This window comes from Nycticebus coucang, chromosome 17, assembly GCF_027406575.1.
Source record: "Nycticebus coucang isolate mNycCou1 chromosome 17, mNycCou1.pri, whole genome shotgun sequence".
Lineage (NCBI taxonomy): Eukaryota > Metazoa > Chordata > Mammalia > Primates > Lorisidae > Nycticebus > Nycticebus coucang.
The window spans coordinates 29860526-29886675 of record NC_069796.1 but is presented as its reverse complement, the minus strand read 5'-3'; the positions used below and the strand labels follow the sequence as shown (position 1 = coordinate 29886675).

The 26150-nt window shown below is 38.2% G+C and overlaps 1 protein-coding gene across 1 annotated transcript in view; it reads left to right on the top strand.

Moving 5' to 3' along the window:
- MEIKIN (meiotic kinetochore factor) overlaps positions 1–26150 on the top strand; it is a 157187-nt gene that overhangs the window by 122860 nt on the left and 8177 nt on the right. The gene's annotated exons all lie outside the window — the stretch shown is intronic.

The following is a 26150-nucleotide window of genomic DNA, read 5'->3' as shown; positions in this document are numbered from 1 at the left end:
AAATATATAAACCTATATGAAGAAGCTAACAAATCTGCAATCATAAGAGTGGCTAATTTCAATTATTCCTCTGTATTAGTTATTACTAGAGAGATAAAATATTAGGAAAGAAAAATTGAAAAACAGAACTGACATGTTTTATTTAATTGACATATGGAAAAACTTCACCTATCAACAATTACAGAATAAACATTTTCAAACACATAAAAACTTTTCATAAAAACCAGGTACGTAGGCTATGATGCATCTATCAACAAATTTTAAAGACTCCATATCAAGTATGGATTACTTTCTCTGGTCATAAAGAATGTAATTAAGTTTGAGGTGAAAAACATAACTTAAAGATCCTCAACATTTGGAATTAAAAAAAAATTAAATCCACATTTCTAAGGAAGTTCTGGGTGAAAAGAGAAATTATAATGGAATTTTATTTTATGTTATTTATTTTTTTGAGACAGAGTCTTACTTTGTTGCCTTTGGTAGAGTACTGTGGTATCATGGTTCACAGTAACCTCAAACTCCTAGACTCAAGCGATCAATCCTCTTGCCTCAGCCTCCCAAGTGGCTGGACCTAGAGATACCTGCCACAATGCCCACTATTTTTAGGGATAGGGGTCTCGCTTTTGCTCAGGCTGGTCTCGAACTCCTGAGCTCAAGCAGTCTACCAGCCTCAGCCTCCCAGTATTAAGGAATTTTAAAATACCTAACCCTAATACTGAAATTATAACGTAACAAACTCGAATACAGCAAAACCAGTACTAAAAAATGTGTAAGTTCAAAGAAAATAGCAGACGTCAGTGAAGATAAAAGTAGAAATTATTAAAATGCAAAAGTAAAAGACAATAGATGGGATTAATAGTCACAGATTGGTTCTTTGAAACAGATTAAGAAAATAGATAACCTTTTAGGAAGACTAATTTTTTTTTGACAAGACTAATTTTTAAAAATAGAAGTAATATTACAAATGAAAAAGAGGTGAATGGATACAGACCCAACTAGGATTAAAAATATAACAGAAGACTATAAACAACTTTAATGATAATCACTTGAATAATTTATATAAAGCATACCCATTCTTAGGAATATATAACTTGGAGAAATAGAGATTTGATAGAATGCTAAAGAGAAATTGGACTGCAGTTACATCTTTCCACAAAGGAAAAACCAGGCCTAGATGGGCAAGTTCTAATAAACTTTCAAGTAACAGATAATTCTTATCTTATATAAATTATAAATTCTTCTCAAGAATACAAACAGAGACTACTCCTAAATTCATTCTATAAGGCCAGCAACCTTAATACTAAAACTATACAAGAAAGCCAGTAGGAAATCTCTTTCAAGAACATAAATAGTAAAGTCCAGAGCAAGATAATAACTAAACACATCCATGTAAGAGCTTGTAGGAAGGCTGTTGCAGGAGAACAAAAGTAAGCTAGTGCCTTTCATGTGGTTTTATTAATATATTAATAAATAAAAGGGGTTTTTTTTAATATTTTTATTGAGACAGGGTCTCATTCTGTCACAGTGGCTGAAGTGCAGTAGTCTGACCACAGCTGTCTGCAGACTCGAACTCCTGGTCTCAACAGACCCTCTGGCTTCTGCTTCCTGAGGAACAGGAACTACAGGCACAGGCCACCATGTCTGGCTGCAATGTTATTTCAATAATGAAAAATCAGTTTATTTTATTATATTGGTAGACTAAAAGAGGGAAAATAATATATAATTATCTCAATATGTGCAAAGCATTTAATAAAAATACTCTTCATAGCAAACTAGAAATAGAAGGAAAATTCTTAACCTCATAAAAGATATTGGTGGTCTTAAGTATTGTTTCTTAACGCATTCTGGTTTTTCCTGGAAAACATACACTCCCTGGCCCCCTGTGGCTCAGCAAGGCCATGTGACCATTTCTGGCCAATGAATTTTGACAGAAGTAGTCACTTTCAGGCCAGAATATTTAACTGCCAATGTAAGAAGGCCTTCCAGAACTTGTTTTTTTCCACTAACATGGTTTCTAGCAACATACAAAATGGTGGCTACTCTATCAGTTACAATGAGCTCTTATTCAACTCCACAGAAGAATAGCACGAGCAAGAAGTGAACCTTGATTATTTAAGTCATTAAAATTTTTCAGGTTGGTTGTTACCACGTTTATTCTACTTAGTATAATTTATCTATAAAATAATTTGCACAAACTTTTATCTTTTTTTTTGTTTGTTTTGGAGACAAGAGTCTTAAGCTGTCACCCTGGGTAGAGTGCCTTGATATCATAGCTCACAGTACCCTGCTACTCTTGGTCTCAAGCGTTCCTCTTGCCTTAGTTTTTCTGTTTTTAGTAAAGACAGGGGTCTCGCTTTTTGTTCAGGTTGAGCTCGAACTATTCCACCTGCCTCAGCCTCCCCCAGAGTGCTAGGATTACAGGTGTAAGCCACCACGCCTAGCCCACAAACTTTTATCTTAATAAAAATTGGGAAACAATTTCACTTCAGATCCCAAAGAAATATGTTGTTCTAGAGGCCCTATCCCAGACAATAAGGTACAATTCACATGGAAGAATAAAATTTATCATTATTCACAGATGGTATGATTCTCTACGTATGAAATCCAAAAGAATATACAGACGTATATTAACATTAATAAAATTTAACATGGTTTCTACCTATATACAAATCAATTGTATATTTACTGCATCAATAAAAAGTTAGAAAATATAATTTATAAAAAGGAATAATGTACAATGTCAAATAATATAAAGTGCCTAGGAATATAGCCAATGAAAAAATTGTAAAATTATACTGGTTAACTCTATTGACAAATATTAAAGAACACCTATATAATGAGGAAATAAACCATATCCATTAAATGAAAAGTTTAATAGGGGTTTCAGTTCTGAAAAAAATAAAAATAAAAGTAGAGGAATGAATGACAAAAACCTCAGGATAATAGTTACTTATTGGAGAAAGTGAACAGAATCATGATAAGGCTGTGTTTCTTGAAGCAGGTGGTATCTGTAATGTTCTATTCCATCATCCACTTGGTGGGCACAAGGGTGTCCATTTATTTTTTTTCTTTAAACTGCACACTCTCTTTTGTATAAATGCTGTATTTATAAGGGAAAACATTCAGATTCCCAGATCTGCTTTTCTGCTTCTTGTAATGGCCCCTCTACAACTCAAGAAAAAGACTAGAGGATTATTCTCTGGGAAGAGTATAATATTAATAGAGTATTTCCTTTCTAGGGTTTTCCGGGAAGTTGAAGGTAGAGTTGTGCTAAAAATAGATGAATCAAGTGAACATTTGTTTGGTGGGTGCTGAGACTCTCAGCCCTAAGAAGCCTTTATCCTCTAAGCAAGAGCCTGAAAGATTCTGAATATGGGGTTGAATGGGATCCTTTTTGATTAAAAAAGGGGAAGGGAGCTTTATGAATATATTGAGTGCTGTTAGGTTTTTTTGCATGATTTCTTTTTTTTTAGTGCATACATTTTCCATTATATCTCTGATTATTGCTTAGTTTAATTTCTTGTGTAATACAAATCTTTAAGTTTTTTGTTGTTTCTGTATTGATTTATCTTTTTTCCTCATTGAATACTTTGGTTCTTTTCTACTATATTTTGGAAAAGTTTCCCAAATTTTTCCTTCAAAATACTGGAAATCAAATCCATATTCTAGCAACTCTAAAGAATAGCTGCCTAGATGGAGGCTGCCTATTTTTTTATTCTTAATAGGTACTGAGTCCTTAGATTGTTTCCACATTGTGAATAATGCTGCCATAAAAATAGGGGCACAGATATTTTCTTCAATTATGTTTATAGACTACAATAGCTTTGAAATTATAGCTTAAAATTAGGGAGTGTGATGCCTCCAGCTTTGTTCTTTCGCAAGAGCACTATGGCTATTTGAGATCTTTCATGGTTCCATATGATTTGGAAATTTTTTTTCTATTTCTGCAAAAAAAAAAAAAAAACTATGGAGTTTTGACAAGTATTGTAATGAAACTTCACATTGCTTTCACTATGTGGAAATTTTAATGATACAGGGCGGCACCTGTGGCTCAGTGAGTAGGGCGCCAGCCCCATATACCAAGGGTGGCGGGTTCAAACCCAGCCCCGGCCAAACTGCAACAAAAAATAGCCAGGCGTTGTGGTGGGTACCTGTAGTACCAGCTACTTGGGAGGCTGAGGCAAGAGAATCGCCTAAGCCCAAGAGCTGGAGGTTGTTGTGAGCTGTGATGCCATAGCACTCTATGGAGGGCAATGAAGTGAAACTGTCAAAAATAAAAATAAAAAAAATTCACACAGGGGCAGCACCTGTGGCTCAAGGAGTAGGGCGCTGGCCCCATATACCAGAGGTGGCAGGTTCAAACCCAGCCCCGGCAAAAAAAAAATAAATAAATAAAAAATAAAAACAATACAAATTTTTCCATTCCATGAAAAGTATTACCTTTACATTTATTTGTGTCTTCAATTTATTTCATTAGTATCTTAACATTTTCAATGTTTCTTTGGCCTCCTTGGTTACATTTATTTTTAAGGATTTCATTTTTTTAAATGCTATTATAAGTGGGATTATTTTCCAAATTTCTTTTTCAGATAGTTTATTGTTAGTGCACAGAAATAAAACTGGTTTTTTTAATGTTGATTTTATATCCTGTAATATGACTGAATTGGCTTATTAATCCTGACAATTTTTTTTGTTCAGTCTTTAGGGTTTTTATAAATATAACATGTCTTCTGCTAACAGAGATAATGTAAGTTTTTCCTTTGTAATGTGGATACTTTTTCTTTTTGTTCTGTAATTGTTCTGGCTAGAATTTCCAATACTATGTTGAATACAAGTGGCAAGAGTAGGAACCCTTGTCTTATTCCTTATCTGAGAGGAAGTCTTTCAGCTTTTTACCATTGACTATATTAGCTATGGGCTTATCATATGGCCTTTATTGTGTTAAGGTACATTCCTCCTAGACCAAATTTGTTGAGAGATTTTGTCATGAAAGAATGTTGAATTTTGTCAGAGTCTTTTTCTATATCAACTGACATGACCATATGTTTCTTGTGTTCTTTTCTTGTGACATGTTGATATTCTGCAGTGGTATGTGTTCATTCCTTTCAATTTACTTATTGTGTATCTACTAGAGATTTTGTTCTTTGTAGTTACCATAAGGCTTAACATAAAATGTCTTACGGTGATAACATTCTATCTTAAGCTGATAATTTCAATCACGTACAAAAACTCTACATTTTTGCTCTGCCCTTACACATTTTATGCTTATCATATTATACTTTACTTTTTTCATATTGTGTACTCATTACTTTAAAATTACTAAAGCTATAATTAATTTTAATATGATTTTAATTTTTATACTAACGTGATATACACACTACCATTAGAGTATTACAGTATTCTGAATTTGACTGTATACCTTTATACTGAGTTTTATATAATACTTTAATGTTTTCATGCAGTTACTTAGTGTCCTTTCATTGTAACTTGAAGAATTTCCTTTAGCATTTTTTATAAGCTACATCCCATGAATATGAACTTTTTCTCCTTTTATTTATCTGAATGTCTTTATCTCTTATTCCTTTCTGAAGGACAGCTTTTCCAAATATAGTATTCTTATTTGGCATTTTTCTCTTTCAGTAATTTATGTCATTAAAACTCCTTCCTGGATTGCAAAATTCCCTTGTAAGTGATGTCTTCTTTTTTCTTCTTGTTTTCAAGATTGTCTTTGAACTTTAAATTTTTTATCATAAAGTGTTCAGTGTATTTTTCTTTGGGTGGTCCTTTCTTTTTTTTTTTTTTTTTAGAGACAGAGTCTTACTTTATCACCCTCGGTAGAGTGCCATGGTGTCTGTCTCAGCTCACAGCAACCTCCAACTCCTGGGCTTAGGTGATTCTCTTGCCTCAGGCTCCCAAGTACTGGGACCACAGGCACTCGCCACAATGTCCACCTATTTTTTGTTGCAGTTTGGCCCGGGGCTGCCATCCTCCACCCTCGGTATATGGGGCTGGCACCCTACCCACTGAGCCACAGGCACCACCTATGTGGTCCTTTCTTGAAGTCTTTTCAGCTTCATGGATCTAGATATCTATAACCCTTCCATGATTTGGGAAGTTTACAGGCAGTAGTTTTTTTGTTGTTTTTGTTTGTTTGTTTTTGAGATGGGGTCTCACTGTGTTGCTAGGCTGTAGTACCCTGGCTATTTGCAGGTACAATCATAAAACACTGTAGACTTGAATTGCTAGATACAATCTTCCTGCCTCCGCCTGCTGATCATCTGAGACTGCAAGCACATACCCACTACCTGGGTTCATCCAGTACTTTTAAAAATAAGCTTTTTGGCATTTTATTTCTTATCCTCTGGGACTCTCATAATTTGTATATTTGTACACTTCATGCCGTCTTTACTACTTTTAAATCATTTTTTCTTTTTGTCTTTTAATTAGCTAATTATAAATGACTTGGTTTTGAATTAGTTAATTCTTCTTTTGCATGATCAAGTCTGCTGTTGAAGCTCTCTCATGAATTTTTCCAGTTCTGTCACTGTACAAACAAACATACCTTGTTTTACTATATTTTACTTTATTGTACCTCAAAGGTGACTGGAATGATGTTCAGCAATGAGGTATATAGCACTTTTTCTAGGATGACTTTGCAAACTTAATTGTCCAAATTATAAATCAAAAACACGAGTAAAACAGAAAAATTCACAGAATTATGGAAATTGAACAATATGGATCGAAGAAGAAATCACAAGGGAAATTAAGGAAATACTTAAAGACAAATGAAAATAAAAATATAACATATCCAAACTATGCAAGTCTGTAAAAACAGTGCTATGAGGGAAATTTGTAACTACAAATACATGTGTTAAAAACAAGAAGTCTCAAATCAACAATCTAACTTTACAACTTAAGGAACTAGAAAAAGAAAAATATATATATACCGAAAGCTAGTACAATGATCAAAATAATAAAAATTAGAGCAGACATAAACAAAACAGAAATAGAATACACAAAAATCAATGAAATCAAAAGTGAGTTCTTTTAAAAGATCAACAAAGTTGAGAAACTTTCAGTTAGACATAAGAAAAAAGAAACTTAGTGGGCAAAATGTAGGCATATATGGCACACCTCTTTGATGTGGGGCACAACTATAAGAGGACACAGCTACGAGAGTGACTACCTAACAAATGCAAATATCATAACCTAGTTGTTTATATTCTCACATTAATCTGAAATAAAATCAAAAATGAAAGCTGTGACATTACAATTACTTCTACACAAAAAAATTACAAGAGAATACTACAAACAATTGTATGCCAATAAATCGTATAACCTAGATGAAATATACAAACTCCCCAGAAACACAACACCTAAAAACCTATTAAGACTAAATTTAAGAAATTGAAAATATAAATAGACCTATAATTAGTAAGAAAGTTCAATCAGTAATTTAAAAAACTCCCAACAAAGAAAATCTCTGTTTCTGATGGCTTTACTTGTCAATACTACCAAACATTTAACTAAACTTTTCTAAAAACTGAGGAGGAGGGAACACTTCAGAATTCATTCTACAAGACCAGTATTATTCGAATCCAAACAAAGCCTGATAATGACACTATAAGAAAAGAAAACTGCAGGCCAGTATCCATTATGAAAATTGATAAAAAAAAAAAATCCTCAACAACAAAAACAACAAAATACTAACAAGCAGAATTTAGCAACATATCTAAAGGACTAAAGGCAATGAATGACTAAGTGGGATTTATTCCTAGAATGCAACGTATAAAAAATCAATGTGGTTGGGCATAGTGTCACATGCCTGTATTTAAAGCACTTTGGAAGGCAGAGATGAGAGGATTGCTTGAGCTTGGAAGTTTGAGGCCAGCCTGAGCAAGAGCAAGACCTCATCTCTATTAAAATAGAAAAAATTACTTGGGCATGGTGGTGTATGCCTGTAGACCCAGCTATTCAGAAGGCCAAAGCATGAGGATCACTTAAGTCCAGGAGTTGGAGGTTGCAGTGAGCTATGATGATGCTACTGCATTCTAGCCCAAGACAGCAGAATGACACTATGTCATAAAATAATCAATTAATGTAATATACCACATATAGTACAATGAAAGGGGGAAAAATGCAATCATCTCCATGCAAGAAAAGCACTTAATATTTCATTCTGGAAACACTCAATAAATCAGTAATTGAAGAAAATTACCCCCACATAATAAAAGTATTATATGAAAATTCTTGGAAACACACAACCTCCCAAGCTAGAATGAAAAAGAAATAGCATTCCAACAGTCCAATAATGAATAGTGAGATTGAAAGAGTGACAAAAAAATCTTCAAACAACAACAACAACAAAAGCCTAAGACCAGATGGATTCACAGCCAAATTCTATAAGACTTACAAAGAAGTACTAGAATATTTCCTACTGACACTGTTGTATAACATCAAGAATGAGGGAATCCTCCCTATTTCTACAAAGCCAGTTACACCGTAATACTATAGCCAGAAAAGGATATGACAAAAAAGAAAACTACACGCCACTATCTCTCAAGAACACAGATGAATCCAAAAGCACATCAAAGAGATGATTCATCATTATCAAGTGGGTTTCATCCCAAGGATACAAGGATCCTTTAATATAAGCAAATCAATAAATGTGATCACCACATAAAAAGAATTAAATGAAAACCGTATGACCATCTAAGTAGATCCAGAAAAAGCATTAGATACAACCCAGTACCCCATCATAATAAAGAAAACACTTAACAAAATAGATGTAGGAGGGAAAAACCCTCAAACTAATAAAACTCATATATGACAAACCCACAGCCAACATCATACTGAAAGGGGAAAAGCTGAAAGCATTCCCCCTAACAACAGCAATAAGACAAAGATAGCCACTGTCATGACTTCTATTCAACATAGTTCTGAATGTCCTACCCAAAGCAGTCAGCCAAGAGAAAGAAAGAAAGGGCATCTACATCAGAAAAGAGGTCAAACTAATCCTCCTAGTCAATGGTATGATCTAATCATATCGAGACAACACTAAAGATTCAAAGAATTCCAGAATTAAAAATTCAATAGCATCTTAGGCTACAAAATTAATGTACACAAATTAGTAGCATTTCTATACACTAAGAACAGCCAGACTGAGATTTAAATCAAGAACCCAGTACTATTCCAATAGCTACAGAGATAATAAAATATTTAGGAATATACTTAACCCAGGATGAAAAAGATCTTTACAAGGAGAACTATAAAACTTTCATGAAAAAAAAAATCACGGATGACACAAACAAATGGAAAAACATCCCATGCTCGTGAATTAGAAGAACCAATATTGTTATAAAATAAAATACCTAAGAATATACTTAACCAAGGAGGGAAAAAAATGTCTTCAAGGGGGATTATAAAACACTGATGAAAGAAATCCTAGATGACACAAACAAATGGAAAAAAATCCCATGCTCATGAATTGATGTAATCAACATTGTTAAAATGTCCACACTGCCCAAGGTAATTTAAAAATTTAATGCAATTCCCATCAAAATATCAACATCGTATTTCACAGATCTAGAAAAAATAATTCTTTGCTTCACTTGGCATCAAAAGAGAGCCTGAATAGCCAATGCAATCTTAAGCAAAAAGAACAAATCTGGAAGTATCACATGACCTGACTTCAAATTATATTGCAAGGCTATAATGACCCAAACACCCTGGTACTGGTATAAAAGTAGAGACACAGACCAATAGAACAGAATATGGAGCCTAGAAATAAAACCATCTACCTGGAGATCTTCAACAAAGTAGACAGCAATGTACACTGATCTTCAACAAAGCTGACAACATACACTGGGGAAAGCCCTAATCAATAAATGGTACTGGGAAAACAAACCACACCCAGAAGAATGAAACTGGATCCCTCTCTCACATTATATAAAAAATCAACTCAAGATGGATTAAAGACTAAGACCATAAAAATTCCAGAAGAAAAATTCTAGTAGAAAAACCTCTTCTGGACACTGGCCTAGGCAAAGAATTTGTGACTAAGACCCCAAAAGCAAAATAAAAAGCAACAACAACAATAAATGGGACTTAATTAAATTCAAAAGCTTCTGCACAGCAAAGGAAATAATAGAGTAAATAGACAACCTACAGAAGGTGAGAAAATATTTGCAAACTATACATCCAATAAACGGGTAATATCCAGAGTCTACAAAAACCCAATCAGCAAGAAAAATAAAAAGTTAAAACGTGAGCAAAAGACATGAACAGAATTTTTTCAAAAGAACATAGACAAATGGCCAAAACGTGAGAAAATGTTCAACATCATCCATCATCAGGGAAATGCAAATTAAAACCACAATGGGAAACCACATTAAGCCTGTCCAAATAGCCATTTTTAGAAAGTCAAAATATAGTAGACGTTGGCACAGCTATGGTGAAAAGGGAACACATACTCCCTGTGGTAGGAATGTAAATTAGTACAACCTATATTTAAAATGGTACAGAAATTACTTGAAGAACTAAAAGTAGATCTACCATTTGCACCAGAAATCCCACTACTGTGTATCTATCCAAAGGAAAAGAAGTCATTTTATGAAAAAGCCACCTGCACTTGAATGTTTATTGCAGCACAATCCACAATTGCAAAGATGTGGAATCAACCTAAATGCCATCAACTAATGAGTGGATAAAGAAAATGTGGCATTTATATAACTGTGCAGTATTACTTAGCTGTACTGAGGAATTTCAGCTTTTTTGCAACAACTTAGATGGAACTAGAGAGTATTATCCTAATTGAAGTATCTCAGGAAGGCAAAAACAAATACCACCTGTACTCACTTATAAGTAAGAGCTAAATGATGGGTATACATAGTCACACTGAGTGATATAATGGACAATGGAAACTAAGAAAAGGGAAAGGTATGAGGAGGGTAGCCATCAAAAATTATCTATCGGGTACAATGTACACTCTCCTGGTTGGGTACACAAAAGACCTGATTTCACCATGAAACAATTCATTCATGCACGAACAATCCACCCACTATATTCCCTAAATCTACTGAAAACATTTTAAATAATAAAATCCATATATGAAAACCCTACAGTAAACATCATACTAAATGGTGAAACTGAAGAAGGGAGTATTTCCCAGTACAGCCTTGGCGGTGGACTGCTTGTTTTGGATGTGGCTCCTGCACCTGTTAGCATCTCTCCACTGTGGTTTGAATCCACAGGGTATTGATCACCCTGCCCGAGCTGAAGGTATTAAACTGCAAATTGAAGGTGAAGGTGTGGAATCTCAATCCATTAAAAACAAAAATTTCCAGAAGGTGCCTGAAACTAAAGGAACCCCCAAGCAACTGCAGGCCGACGCTGAAACGACTAAGTCAGCTGTGGTGAAGCTGTCTAAACCAGTGGCTCTATGGACCCAGCAGGATGTCTGCAAATGGTTGAAGAAACATTGCCCAAATCAGTATCAGATCTACAGCAAGTCATTCAAACAGCATGACATAGCTGCTGGACCGGAGACCACCGAAGCCGTGCTGTGCCCCACCTGCCTGAACTGCCTAGGCTGCACAACACACCCCGCCCATCCGGACACCACTGAAGCTGCACGCCCCGCCTGCCCTGCCTCCGCACCAGGCCCCTGCCCAACCAGAAATGCCAGTGGAGTGGTGTTCTTGCTGAAGTCACCAGGCACTAGATACTGCCAGAATTGCCTACAGTGTACCCTGCCCTGCTGCCAGATCCATGTGCAGCACGCTCCTACAGCCAGAATTCTCTGGCTTTGGCAATGGCTGTGGAACTATGCAGGGGCACTTCCCACAAAGATCCAGCAACAGTAGAGTGATCACATCGGGGTCTAATTTTGGAGAAACACCCCCCCAACTCTGTGCACTGCCAGAGTAAACCAGAAGTCATTCTTTGGGATACTGGTGCTACAGAGTGGCAGGGGCAAAGGTGTGGTGGCTGAGGGAGATAAGCATTTGCAGGCCTGGTACCCCCAGGATTAGACTGAGCCCAAGTGGAACACTCGCCAGTGGCTATTGAACACCCAAGGCAGGCAGGCCTCATCTCCCCCAGGTGGTCGGTAGCTGAGGGCAGTGGCCGGGCCTTGGAGACATTGACCTTCCTTTGACTCTAACAGGTGCTAAGCCCTGGCATTTCGCATTATTGGAGGAAACAGGACTGCAGCCATGCAGGGTCACCGGTGATAGGGCGTGAAAAAGGAACAAAGTGGAGAAAGAGACTCAGCCCCCTGGTCCTACTGTGCTACCAGGCGGCCCTTTCTGACTCTGTAGAATACTGGATAGAACCAAATCTGAGCAACCCAGTAGACCTCTGCTATCTAGCTCCTGGAGACCTTTCAAACTCTCCCACCTGGGAGTTCGTACTGACAGGGTCAATTGGCTCAGAACAACTAACTTGGGACAATCACCCCAGGACCCTCTAGGGTGATACCCTGGTTGTGTAGCAACAGGGAGGGTCGATTTATCCATTCCAGTTGTTGTCTTGGGAGGTGGGGTTTCTTAATTGCTTGTATTTCTTCACAGCTAAGACTTCACCATAGTCAGTGATCCACCAGGATCGGACAAGAACCAGGTGAATACAACACTGATCCATCTAACACCACCAGACCAAGCAGATTTCCCCAGCCTCAGACTGTAATACTGTACAGGTCCTTTGCAAAGCTAAAGGGGAAAAAGCTGCAGTCATCAGTCCCAGATCCTTAACAAAGGGCTGGTTAACCACAACCCCAGGAAATCCCAATCCAATCTCACCTTACCAGACCACCTAGTCAACAGTGAAAAACAATCATGAGGCGGAATCAGCGGAAAAACTTTGGCAACATGAACAATCAGAGTTGATCAACTGCCCCAAGAAATGATAAAGCAGATACAGCACAAGATCCTATTCACAAACAAATGGCTGAGATGTCAGAAACCGAGTTCAGAATTTGGATAGCAAATAGGATCAACAAAATGGAGGAAATGATGAAATTAGAATTTAAAGCAGAAATTCAAAAGATGTCTCAAGAATTTAACGAATTTAAAGACAAAATGACCAACGATTTTGACACATTAAAGCAAGAATTTGCAGCTCTCAAAGATCTAAAAAATACAGTAGAATCCCTCAGTAAGTGAATGGAGCAGGCAGAAGAAAGGATCTCCGATATTGAAGACCAAGCTTTTGAACACTCCCAAACACTCAAAGAGGAAAAAAAGTGGAGGAAAAAAACGAATCATTCTCTCAGAGAGCTCTGGGATAATTCGAAGAGGTCTAATATTCGCCTCATAGGAATACCTGAAAGTGAGGAGGTTGCTGCAAAGGATACAGATGCTTTGCTTCATGAAATAATTAGAGAGGGTGGCACCTGTGGCTCAAGGATTAGGGCACCAGTCTCATATGCCAGAGGTGGTGGGTTCAAATCCAGCCCCGGCCAAAAACCACACACACACACACACAAAGAAATAATTAAAGAGAATTTTCCAGACATGCCCAGAGATTCTGAAATTCAGATAGCAGACAGTTTCAGAACACCAGTATGACTCAACCCGAATAAAAATTCTCATAGACACATTACAATTAATTTCACTAAAGTTAATATGAAGGAGAAAATTCTGAAAGCTGTAAGATGTAAGAAAACCATTACATACAAGGTGAAGAACGTTAGAATGACTGCAGAACTCTCCACTGAAGCCTTTCAAGCTAGAAAAGGGAGGTCATCAACCTTTAATCTCCTTAAACAGAATAACTTTCAACCCAGGATCCTGTATCCAGCTAAACTGAGTTTCATCTATGATGGAGAAATTAAATTCTTTAATGACATTCACATGTTGAAGAAATTTGCTATAACTAAACCAGCTCTTCAGGAAATTCTCAGACCTATCCTCCATAATGAACAACACAATCCTCCACGACCAAAATAAAATCACTCAGAAACTTTTGATCTAATTCCAAATTCCATAGTAACAAAAGGATTACAGATGTCCGTGGGACTTTCGAAAAATTCGATACCCAAAACTCTGTCGGGTTTATCATTAGTCTCAATTAATGTGAATGGCTTAAATTGTCCTCTAAAGAAACACAGGTTGGCTGACTAAATACAAAAACCCAGGCCAGAAATCTGCTATTCGAAAATCTCACCATACCTTAAAAAATAAAATAGACTCAGGGTGAAGGGGTGGTTATCTATAATTCAGGCAAATAGAAATCAGAAAAAAGCAGGTGTTGCAACTTTATTTGCAGATACAATAGGCTTTAAACCAATCAAAGTAAGAAAAGACAATAATAGTCATTTCCTATTTGGTTTTTTTTCAAGGTTTTTTATTTTATTTTTTTATTGTTAAATCATAGCTGTGTACATTTGCGCAATCAAGGGGTACAATGTGCTGGTTTCATATACAGTCTGAAACATTCTCATTAAAATGTTCAGTGTAGCCTTCATGGCATTTTCTTAGTTATTGTATGTAGACATTTTATTTTGCATTTAGTAGGTTTCGCCTGTACCCATTCTAAAATGCACTGTAGGTGTGGCTCCACCCATTACACTTCCTCCACTATGACATCTCCCCTCCCTAACCCCTCTCTTGCCCTTTCCCATATTCTTCTGCATAGTTGGGTTACAGCCTTCATATGAAAGGTATAAATTAGCTTCATAGTAGGGCTGAGTACATTGGATACTTTTTCTTCCATTCTTGAGATACTTTGCTAAGAAGAATATGTTCCAGCTCCATCCATGTAAACATGAAAGAGGTAAACTCTCCACCTTTCATTAAGGCAGCATAATATTCCATGGTATACATGTGCCACAATTGGATAGTCCATTCATGGCTCAATGGACAATTGGGCTTCTTCCATGACTTAGCAATTATGAATTGGGAGGCCATAAACATTCTGGTACAGATGTCTTTGTTATATTCTGATTTTTAGTCTTCTGGGTATATACCTAGTAAAGGAATTATAGGATCGAATGGCAGGTCTATTTTTAGATCTCTAAGTATTCTCCAAACATCCTTCCAGAAGGAACGTATTAGTGTGCATTCCCACCAGCAGTGTCGAAGTGTGCCCTTTTCTCTGCATCCACACCAACATCTCTGGTTTTGGGGTTTTGTTATGTGGGCTACTCTTACTGGTGTTAGGTGATACCTCAAAGTAGTTTTGATTTGCATTTCTCTGATGATTAAGGATGATGAGCTTTTTTTCAAGTGTCTGTAGATCGTGCGTCTGTCTTCTTTAAAGGAGTTTCTCTTCAAGTCCTTTGCCCACCCTGAGATTGGATCACTTGTTCTTTTCTTGCTAATACATTTGAGTTCTCTGTGGATTCTGGTTATCAAACCTTTATCGGAGGTATAATCTGTGAATATTTTCTCCCATTCTGAGGGCTGTCTGCTTGCTTTACTTACTATGTTCTTGGCTGTGTAGAAGCTTTTTAGTTTGATCAGGTCCCAGTAGTGTATTCTTGATACTGCTTCAATTGCCTGGGGAGTCCTCCTCACAATATATTCACCCAGGCTGATTCCTTCAAGAGTTTTCCCTGCACTTTCTTCAAGTATTTTTATAGTTTCATGTCTTAAGTTTAAAGCTTTTATCCAGTGAGAGTCTATCGTAGTTAATGGTGATAGGTGTGGGTCCAGCTTCAGTCTTTTACAGATCGCCAGCCAGTTCACCGAGCACCATTTGTTAAATAGGGAATCTTTTCCTTACTGAATGTTTTTAATTGGCTTGTCAAAGATCAAATAACGGTAAGTAGCTGGATTCATCTCTTGGTTCTCTATTCTGTTCCACACATCTGTTTCTCGGTTTTTGTGCCAGTACTATGCTGTTTTGATCACTATGGATTTATAGTACAGTCTCAGGTCTGGTAGCGTGATTCCTCCTGCTTTGTTTTTATTTCTGAGTAATGTTTTGGCTATTTGAGTTTTTTTCTGATTCCATATAAAACGAAGTATTATTTTTTGAAGATGTTTAAAACATGACAATGGAGCTTTGATAGGAATTGCATTAAAATTATATATTGCTTTGGGTAGTACAGACATTTTAACAATGTTGATTCTTCCGAGCCATGAGCATGTTTTGTTTTTTTTTCATTTGTTAACATCTTCAGCTATTTCTTTTCGTAAAGTTTCATAGTTCTCTTTATAGAGATCTTTCACATCCTTTGTTAGATAAACTCCCAAATATTTCATCTTCTTTGGTACTACAGTGAAAGGAATAGAGACCTTGACTGTTTTTTCGGCTTGGTTGTTCTTGGTATACATAAAGGCTACAGATTTATGGGTGTTGATTTCGTAGCCTGAGACATTGCTGTATTCCTTGATCACTTCTAAAAGTTTTGTAGTAGAATCCCTAGTGTTTTCCAGATATACGATCATGTCATCCGGGAAGAGTGAAAGTTTTATCTCTTCTGACCCTATGTGGATACCCTTGATCGCCTTTTCTTTCCTAATTGCAATGGAAAGATTGCAATTAGGAAAAGATTTCAATTAGGAAAAACTTCCATTACAATGTTAAAGAGCAATGGAGACAATGGGCAACCTTGCCTGGTTCCTGATCTAAGTGGAAATGCTTTCAATTTACTCTATTCAATACAATATTGGCTGTGGGTTTGCTGTAGATTGCCTCTATCAGTTTAAAAAATGTCCCTTCTATACCAATTTTCTTAAGAGTTCTGATCATGAAGGGATGCTGAATATTATCAAAAGCTTTTTCTGCATCAATTTAGAGAATCATATGGTCTTTAATTTTTGGTTTGTTTATGTGCTGAATTACATTTATAGATTTACGTATATTGAACCAGCCTTGAGACCCTGGGATAAATCCCACTTGGTCGTGTTGTATAATTTTTTTGACGTGTTGTTGGATTCTGTTTGTTAGGATCTTATTGAGTATTTTAGTGTCAATACTCGTTAGTGATATTGCTCTATCATTTTCTTTTCTTGTTGGGTCTTTCCCTGGTTTAGGGATCAAGGTGATGTTTGCTTCGTAGAATGTGTTGGGTAGTATTCCTTGTTTTTCTATATTTTGAAAGAGGTCTAGTAATATAGGTACTAGTTCTTCTTTAAAGGTTTGGTAGAATTCTGACATAAAGCCATCTGGTCTTGGGCTTTTCTTTTTAGGGAGATTTTGTATAGTTGATGCTATTTCAGAACTTGATATAGGCCTGGTCAACGTTTCCACTTCGTTCTGGCTAAGTCTTTGTAGGTGGCGTACTTCCAAGTATTGGTCGATTTCTTTCATATTTTCATATTTCTGAGAGTAAAGTTTCTTGTAATATTCATTAAGGATTTTTTGAATTTCTGAGGGTCTGTTGTTATTTCATCTTTCCTATTTCTGATTGACGAAATTGGAGATTTTTACTCTTTTATTTCCTGGTTAGGTTGGCCAAAGGTTTATCTATTTTATTGATGTTTTCAGAAAACCAACTTTTGGATTTATTGATCTGTTGTATAATTCTTTTTTTTTTCAATTTCATTTAATTCTGCTCTGATTTTGGTTATTTCTTCTCTTCTGCTGGTTTTGGGCTTGGAACGGCCTTCCTTCTCCAGTTGCTTGAGATGTCCCATTAAATTATTAACTTCCTCTCTATCCGTTTTCTTGAGGAAGGCTTGCAGTGCTATAAATTTCCCTCTTAGGACTGCCTTTGCAGTATCCCAGAGGTTCTGGTAATTCGTGTCTTGATTGTGGTTTTGTTCTAAAAACTTGGTGATTTCCTTCTCAATCTTGCCTATAACCCATCTATCCTTCAACATAAGGTTATTTAGTTTCCGTGTTTTTGTATGGGTATGCAGATTCCTGTTGTTATTGAGTTCAACTTTTATTCCATGATGGTCTGAGTAGATGGAATAATTTCTATTTTTTTTTTAAATTTGCTGAGGTTAGATTTGTGGCCCAGGATGTAGTTGATTTGGAGTATGTTCCGTGGGCTGATGGGAAGAATATGTATTCAGTTTTGTTGGGTTGAAATGTTCTGTAGATGTCTGTTAAGTCCAGATATTGAATGGTTAAGTTGAAGTTTAAATCTAAGATTTCTTTGCTTAGCTTCTTTTTGGAGGCTCTAAGCAGCACTGGTAAAACGGTGTTAAAATCTCCAACTACTATGGAACTGGAGGAAATCAAGTTGCTCATGTCTGTTAGAGTTTCTCTTATACATTGAGGTGTGTTCTGGTTGGGTGCATAAATATTAATAATTAAAATCTCATATTGAGTATTACCTTTAACAAATATGAAGTGTCCGTCCTTATCCTTCCTTATTTTCGTTGGTTTAAAGCCTATTGCATCTGCAAATAAGATTGCAACACTTGCTTTTTTCTGCTTTCCATTTGCCTGGAGTACAGATGACCATCCCTTCACCTTGAGTCTATATTTGTCTTTTAATGTAAGATGCAATTCTTGTATGCAGCAGATATCTGGCTTCAGTTTTTGTATGCAGTCAGCCAATCTGTGCCTCTTTAGAGGACAATTTAAACCATTCACATTAATTGAGAATATTGATAAGCCTTTCGAGGGTCCAGTGGACATTTTTAATCCTTTTGCGATTGTGGAAGTTGGAATTTGATCAAAATTTTCTGGGTGGGTTTACTTTTGTGGTGGAGGTTTACGCTGGTCTTTATGGAGGATAGGTCCGAGAATATCCTGGAGAGCTGGTTTAGTTATGGCAAATTTCTTTAACTTGTGAATGTCATTGAAATATTTAATTTCTCTGTCATAAATGAAACTCAGTTTAGCTGGGTACAGGATCCTGGGTTGAAAGTTATTTTGTTTTAGGAGATTAAAAGTCGACCATCCTCTTCTAGCTTGAAATGTTCAGCATTGAGATCTGCAGTTATTCTAGTATTCTTCCCCTTGTAGGTGATGGTTTTCTTTTGTCTGGCTGCTTTCAGAATTTTCTCCTTCATATTAACTTTAGTGAAATTGATTATGATGTGTGTGGGTGATGTCTTATTTGGGTTGAGTCGTGCTGGAGTTCTGAAACTGTCAGCTATCTGAAAATGAGAATCTCTTGGCATGTCTGGAAAGTTCTCTTTCATAATCTCATGGAGAAGAGACTCTGTGCCGTGTGAAGCCACTTCATCACTTTCAGGGATTCCTATAAGATGAATATTTTTTATTATTATTATTATCCCAGAGCTCTGTGAGGGAGTGATTTGTTTTTGCTTTCCATTTTTCTTCCTCTCTGAGAGTTTGGGAGCATTCAAAAGCTTTGTCTTCAATGTCAGAAATCCTTTCTTCTGCTTGATCCATTGTTACTGAGGGATTCTACTGTGTTTCTAAGATCTTTGAGGGCTGTAACTTCTTGTCTCAATGTGTCAAAATCATTGGTCCTTTGGTCTTTAAATTTGTTGAATTCTTGAGACACCCTTGTGTTACTGCTTGGAATTCTAATTCAATCTCATTTGCTATCCAGATTTCAGACATCTCAGCTATTTGTTTGTGCATGGGATCTTGTGCTGTGTCTGCTCCATTTTTCCTTGGGGGACTTGATCTACTCTAATTATTCATATTGCCAGAGTTTTTCCTTTGATTTCAGCTCATGATTGTTTTTCACCATTGCCTCTGGCTATCCTCAGAGTTGGAGTGGTGTTTCCCGAGATTAGACCCCAGTGGGATCACTGTATCCTTGCAGGATCTTTGTAGGGAGTGACCCTGTGTGTCTCTTCTGTGGCTGCCCCAGCCAGGGAGTTCTGGTTGTGGGAGCAGCTCCTAAGTGTGATGCCCCCGGATCCAGGAACACGGCTGGGGTGGTGCACATGGTTCTTGGATTGCCTGGCTCCCAGTGAATTTGGTACAGACGGCCGAAGGCTCCAGCAGTCTCTAGTTAGGAGAAGTGCTCCACACAGAGGTAGTGAGGGCTCCGGAGGGCGCGTGGCTACCAGTGTCCCTGGCCAGACAAGTGGGCAGTGTGGAGGCAGGGAGGGCACAGGAGGGAGCATGTGGTGTTGTGTGGCTTTCTGAGTTCCTGGTCCGGCTGTGGGGTGGCCCGGCGGGTGGGGTAGCAGGTCCCGGCACAGTTCTTACTGGGTTCCGGGAGGGTGCAGATCATGGGTCCCGGCGCAGCTCTTCTGGAGGTGGGAAGGTGCCGATCAGAGGTCCTGGCGCAGCTCTTCCGGAGGTCCCTGTGGGTGCCAATCACGGGTACTGGTGCTGCTGTCCTGTAGGTGGGAGGGTGCTGATCACGTCCTGGCACAGCTCTTCCAGAGGTGGGAGGGTCTTTCTGTTCTCTTAAGAAAGGCTTGCAAGGCTATAAATTTCCCTCTTAGGATTACCTTTGCAGTATCCCAGAGGTTCTGATAATTTGTATATTACTTATCATTCTGTTATAAAAACTTGGCAACTTCCTTCTTAATCTCCTTTTGATCCAGCTATATTTCAGCATAAGGTTATTTAGTTTCCATGTCTTTGTATGAGTATGCAGATTCCTGGTATTGGTGAGTTCGACTTTTATTTTGGATGATCTGAGAAAATACAAGGAACAATTTCTATTCTTATAAATTTGCTGAGGTTAGCCTTGTGACCTAAGATGTGATCAATTTTTGAGGATGTTCCATGGGCTGATGAGAAGAATGTGTATTTAGTTCAGATGAAATGTTCTGTAGATGTCTATTAAATTCAATTGTTGTATGGTGAAGTTTACGTCCAGAGTTTCTTTTCTTAGTTTCCTTCTTAGAGAATCTATCCAACATTGCCAAATGGGTGTTTAAATCTCCAACTGTTATGGTGCTGGAAGATATCAAATTGTTGATATCTGTTAGGGTTTTGCCTATAAATTGAGGAGCATTTTGGTTGGGCACGTAAATATTAATAATTGATATCTCATCATGTTGAGTGTTTCCCTTACAAATATGACGTGACTATCCCTGTCTTTCCTTACTTTTGCTGGTTTAAAGCCTAATGTATCTGCAAATAAAATTGCAACCACTGCTTTTTTCTGTTTTCCATTTGCCTGGATTATAGTTATCCATCCCTTCACTCTGAGTCTATATTTATCCTTTAAGATAAGATGCGATTCTTGAATGCATAAGACATCTGGCCTGAGTTTTTGTATCCAGTCAGCCAACCTGTGCCTCTTTAGCAGACAATTTAAGCCATTCACTTTGAGAGTTTTGATAAGCCTGGTAGTATTTTGGATTTCAAGTTTTTTGAAAGACCAGTGGACGTTTTTAATCCTTTCACCACTGTGGAAGTTGGGTTTTGATCAATAATTTCTGAGTGAGTTTACTTTGGTGGTAGTATATTGTGGTGGTCATTAGGGAGGATGGGTGAGAGAATATCTTGAAAATCTGATTGAATTGTGGCAAATTTCTTCAACATGTGAATGTCATTAAGGTATTTGATTTCTCCATCATAAATGAAACTCAGTTTAGCTGGATACAGGATCCTGGGCTGAAAGTTGTTGTGTTTTAGGAAATTCAAGGTTAATGACCCTCCTCTTCTGGCTTGAAAAGTTTCAGCAGAAAGATCTGCAGTCATTCTAATATTCTTCCTCTTGTAGGTTATGGTTTTCTTATATCTGGCTGCTTGTGGATTTTCTCTTTCATATTAACTTTGGTGAAGTTAATTACAATGTGTTTAGGGGATTCTTATTTGGATTGAGTGGTGCTGGGATTCTGAAACTGTCTGCTATCTGAATTTCAGTATCCGTTGCCATGTTTGTATAGTTTTCCTCTAAAAATCTCTTGGAGTAGAGCATCTGTGCCTTTTAGATCATTCTCATCACCTTCAGGAACTCCAATAAGGCTTTTTTGGAGTGGTCCCATAACTCTCTCAGGGAATGATCTGTCTTTGTTCTCCATTTTTCTTCATCTTGGAGGTTTTGGAGGTGTCCACTGGAAGCTCAAATGTGACTCGCTCTGTTGGTCTGAGGAGTCAGAAAGGCCCACAAAGTAAATTATTCCAGGGGGGCTGGGCCTCTTTTCTCATTTTGCATCCCCAGTCACTGGTTACCCCATAGGGCTGCATCCCAGCTTTCTCTAATAGTCAAGTACACCAAAGATTTGCACCTAAGTCAAAGAGAAGACAATGTTTCCCCAACCTGCCATCTCACTGTGCGACCTGCTGGTGGGACTAGTTTAGGCCTGATTCCCTCTGGTGATCATTAGAAACTAGGGAGTATTTCACCTGCATCTGTGCCTAGTCAGGGGTTACTGTGGAGGAGTGTGGTTCTCTCCTGCAGAGACCATGCCTCTGCCTTGGCCACCCTCCACCTCTGGAACCCCTGCAGGTCAAGTCATGTTCCCCCACCCACCACCTGTTTTCCACAGGATTGGGGAGGTTTCTCTCACAAATCTGTCCCCAGTGGGAGGGACTGTGGAGCTGCCACCACTATCAGTGACGGCACTGCCACTGCTGAGGGTGGAGCCACCGGTCTGGGGCACTGCTGTGTGTAGGTTGCAGGAGCCACTGGCTTCAGAGCCATGGGTCACAGGAGCTAGGTGGGAGTCGCTGGCTGACAGCCATGGGTCTCAGGAGCCGGGCAGGAGTCACCAGCCATAGGTCTCAGGAGCTGGAGGGTGGAGTCTCCTGCCATGGGCCGTAAGGGTTGCAGGAGCTGGGCGGGAGTCATGGCTGCAGGTCGCAGGAGCCATGTGGGAGTCACCAGCTGTGGGTTCCATGGGTTGCAGGAGCCAGGCGGGAGTTGCTGGCCATGGGCTGGACCAGTTGAAGGAGCCAGGCAGACGTTGTCCACCTGGGTTGTCGGAGCCGTGGGGGCTGCTGGCCGCAGGTCATGGGTCACAGGAGCTGGGTGGGGAGCCAGGGAGCCTTTGGGCAGTGCTCTGCAGGTAGCAAAAGCAGGTGGGGTGCTGGTGGCACCCCACAGTCCCCAGTCGTCAGTGGCATGGGTCCCACGCTATGCTCTTTCCAACATGGAGCAAGTCTCTGTCCCCTTGCGACTCCCCACCTCTTTTAGTTATAGTTTGAAGCACAACTGCCCCAGAGCTCATGAGATGCCCTGCCCTAGCAAAAACCTGCCAAACACAGGGGGTAGTCTTCCAGACCACCAAGAGAGGGGGCAGGAGTGGATTGGGAGTTCAGGAATATAGGGAGAATATTAGATCAACTTTTGGCCCTGGCAAGGGTGGTTATCTCTCTGTGGAGGGAGTCCCTGCCCTCAGTCATTCTCTCCCCTTTGGTGAAACAAAAGGTTCTCTGTTCTCTACTTGCCTCAAGCTGCTTTCATGGGGGGAGAGGGGAAGGATTCCCATACTCTTTGGAATGGGTTTTGTACCTGAAATTTGTTTCCTTGGAGTCCCAGCTTGCCTCAGCAGGGATGATGTGGACCTATCCATCCTCTCTCTCAGCTCAGCTCCCAATCTTCTGCTTTATTGGGTTGTTTCTGGCCATTATTTCTCTTTCTGGATGGGAGCCTCTGCTGAAAGTTGGCTTCAGTCAGCCATCTTGCCTCTTCCCCAGTCATTTTTCTTCTTTTGAAGTTCATTTTTTAGTTTCTTTAGTGACAGTCTTTGTCGATAGATTGCTTCAGGTTTTAAAAATGCCTTTAATTTTCCCTCATTCTTGAAAGATAGTTTTTCTTAGTCTATATTTTAAATTGGCAGTCATTTTCTCTCTGCTTTTTGATGGTATCATTCCATTGTCTTCTGACTTAAATGTTTCATTTGCAACTCTCCTGTTATCTAATTGTCATTTCCTTATAAGTTACATGTATGTGGGAAAGGGTTAACTCAACAGGCTTATACAGTCCCGTGGTCCTCAGGACTGTTCTTTGGCCAGGCTCTGGGAGATATCTCTGAGCCTTTTGAGCATTCTGCCAGATAGACTGTCTTTGTATGGGATCTGGGATCTTGGATCATGTCATATAATTTATGCTAACAGTGTGATTCATGGTAAATACCTATTTTTGATGCCTGAGACTTTGGCCCACCTTGTGTCAGTTTGACCTGGGGACTGAGGTCTGAGGAGCTGAGGTCAGTTATGCAGGTACTGCACACCTGTGTGACTGACCCCAAATAGGAACCTTGATGTCAAGGCTCACTAAGCTTCCACTTTGCACATGAGAGAATTAAGTGTTATCCATGTGACTATACCAAACAAGACAAATGGAAGTTTGTCCTCCTAGACTTGGCCCTATGTGCCTTTTCCTTCTGTTGATCTTAATATATATTCTGTTGCTGTAACAGACTGTAACCATGAGTGTAACAGCTTTTCTGAATCTTGTGAATCTTTCTAGCAAATTATGAGCTGGGGTGTGGGTGGGGGTCTTGGGGACTGACACAATAAATCTTTTCTTTCTGGCTTTCTAAAGTTTCCTTATTTTGGATGTTCTATAATTTTACTGAAATGTGTACATAAATGGATCATTATTTTTATTTCTAATTCTTTTTTAATTCTAATTTTGCTTGGGATAAGGCTTCTTGAATCATGGGTTCATATTTTTCATTAATATGGGAAATTTCTTATCTGTTTTATTTTTACCGATAAATGGCATATGTGAGGCCTCATTCTGTCTTCCATATCTTTCAACGTCTCTTTAATATTTTTCACTTATTTATTAAAGTCTGGTTAATTTCTTTAGTAATTCTCTGTTCATCTATATCTATTCTAGTTCTTAAGGCATTTCATTGAAATTTTTATTTCAACAGTTTTATTTTTCATTTGAAGAACTTCTGGTTATTTCTTTTTTCAAATCTGCTTTTCATCCTTGAGATTTCAATTGTTAATTCTTTAAGTATTTCATATATTACTCATTTATTCTGATTTGGCAGTCCAATATCTAATATTCTAGGGGCTTAAATCCATTGTTTTATATATTACACGTGGTCACTTTCCTTCTCATGAGTATAGCACTTCTTTTTGTATGTTATAGGAAATTTTAGGAGGAAATTTATTTTGAGTGAAATGTATTTTGTTCTGCGACTATCCTATTTTTTTTTTTTTTTGCCTCTGAGTTTCTGTATCCAAGATCAAGGGAATGTGTTGATTGACTAGGCTGGATCTTGTGGTTATGATGGTGTTCAGAAATATTATCAACTTTTTTTTTTTTCAGACAGAGTTTCAAGCTATTGCCCTGGGTAGAGTGCTGTGCTGTCACAGCTCGCAGCAACCTCCAACTCTTGGGCTTAAGTGATCCTCTTGTGTCAGCCTCCCAAGTAGCTGGGACTACATGTGCCCGCCACAATGCCCAGCCATTTCTTTTGGTTATAGTTGTCATTGTTTGGCAGGTCTGGGCTGGATTCGAACCCGCTAGCCCAGTGTATGTGGCTGGTGTCTTAGCCACTTGAGCTACAGGTGCCAAGCCAGTATTATCATCTCTTATCTGATCTATAATGAAGGGGTGGTGCAGGCTGATAGAGTGGGTGGATTCTACCAAGAAAACTCTAATACTGTTTAGTACCAGAAGAATGGAAAAATGAATGCTGGACAGGAAAATAGTTATTGTCCACCACAGAGAATAATATAAATTTTACAATAGAAGAGGTTTCCAGGTAGACTTTATTTAAAATGGGAGGAGCCCCTGACAAATATATATCTCCACTTCTGAGTTCAAGAAACAAGATACATCACTTCTGAAAGAGATGGTATTTCTTTATTCTAGACACTATATGTTTGATGAGAAATTGTCAAAATTACCTGAGCTGAGAAACCAAGGAATCTAGTGTTTGACTCGATTAAATTTAAATTTTTATTTTAACTCAATAAATCATGCAAATTTTCTCTCCCACTTCAAAGTGTTTAAATTTCAACTCTACCATTGCTTGTCTTTATCTTTAAGTAAATTATGCAATCTTTCTGAAACTAAGTTTCCACATTTTTAAAATGTGGATAAAATAATCTGACTTGCTTAGTTCCTGTGAGAATTAAATGAGCAAATGTTTTAAAACCAGTTAGTGTCTGGGGCTGGGCTCACGTGGCTCACGTCTATAATCCTGGCACTCTGGGAGGCCAAGGTGGGTGGATAGCCTGAGCTTACAGGTTGGAGACCAGCCTAAGAGAGACCTCATCTTTAAAAATAGCTGGGTGTTGTGGTGGGTGCCTGTAGTTCCAGCTACTCAGGAGGCTGAGACAAGAGAATTGCTTGAGCCCAAGAGTTTGAGGTTGCTGTGAGCTAGGATGCCACCAAGGCACTCTATCCAGGGCAATAAAGTGAAACTCTGTCTCAAAAACAAAAACAAAAA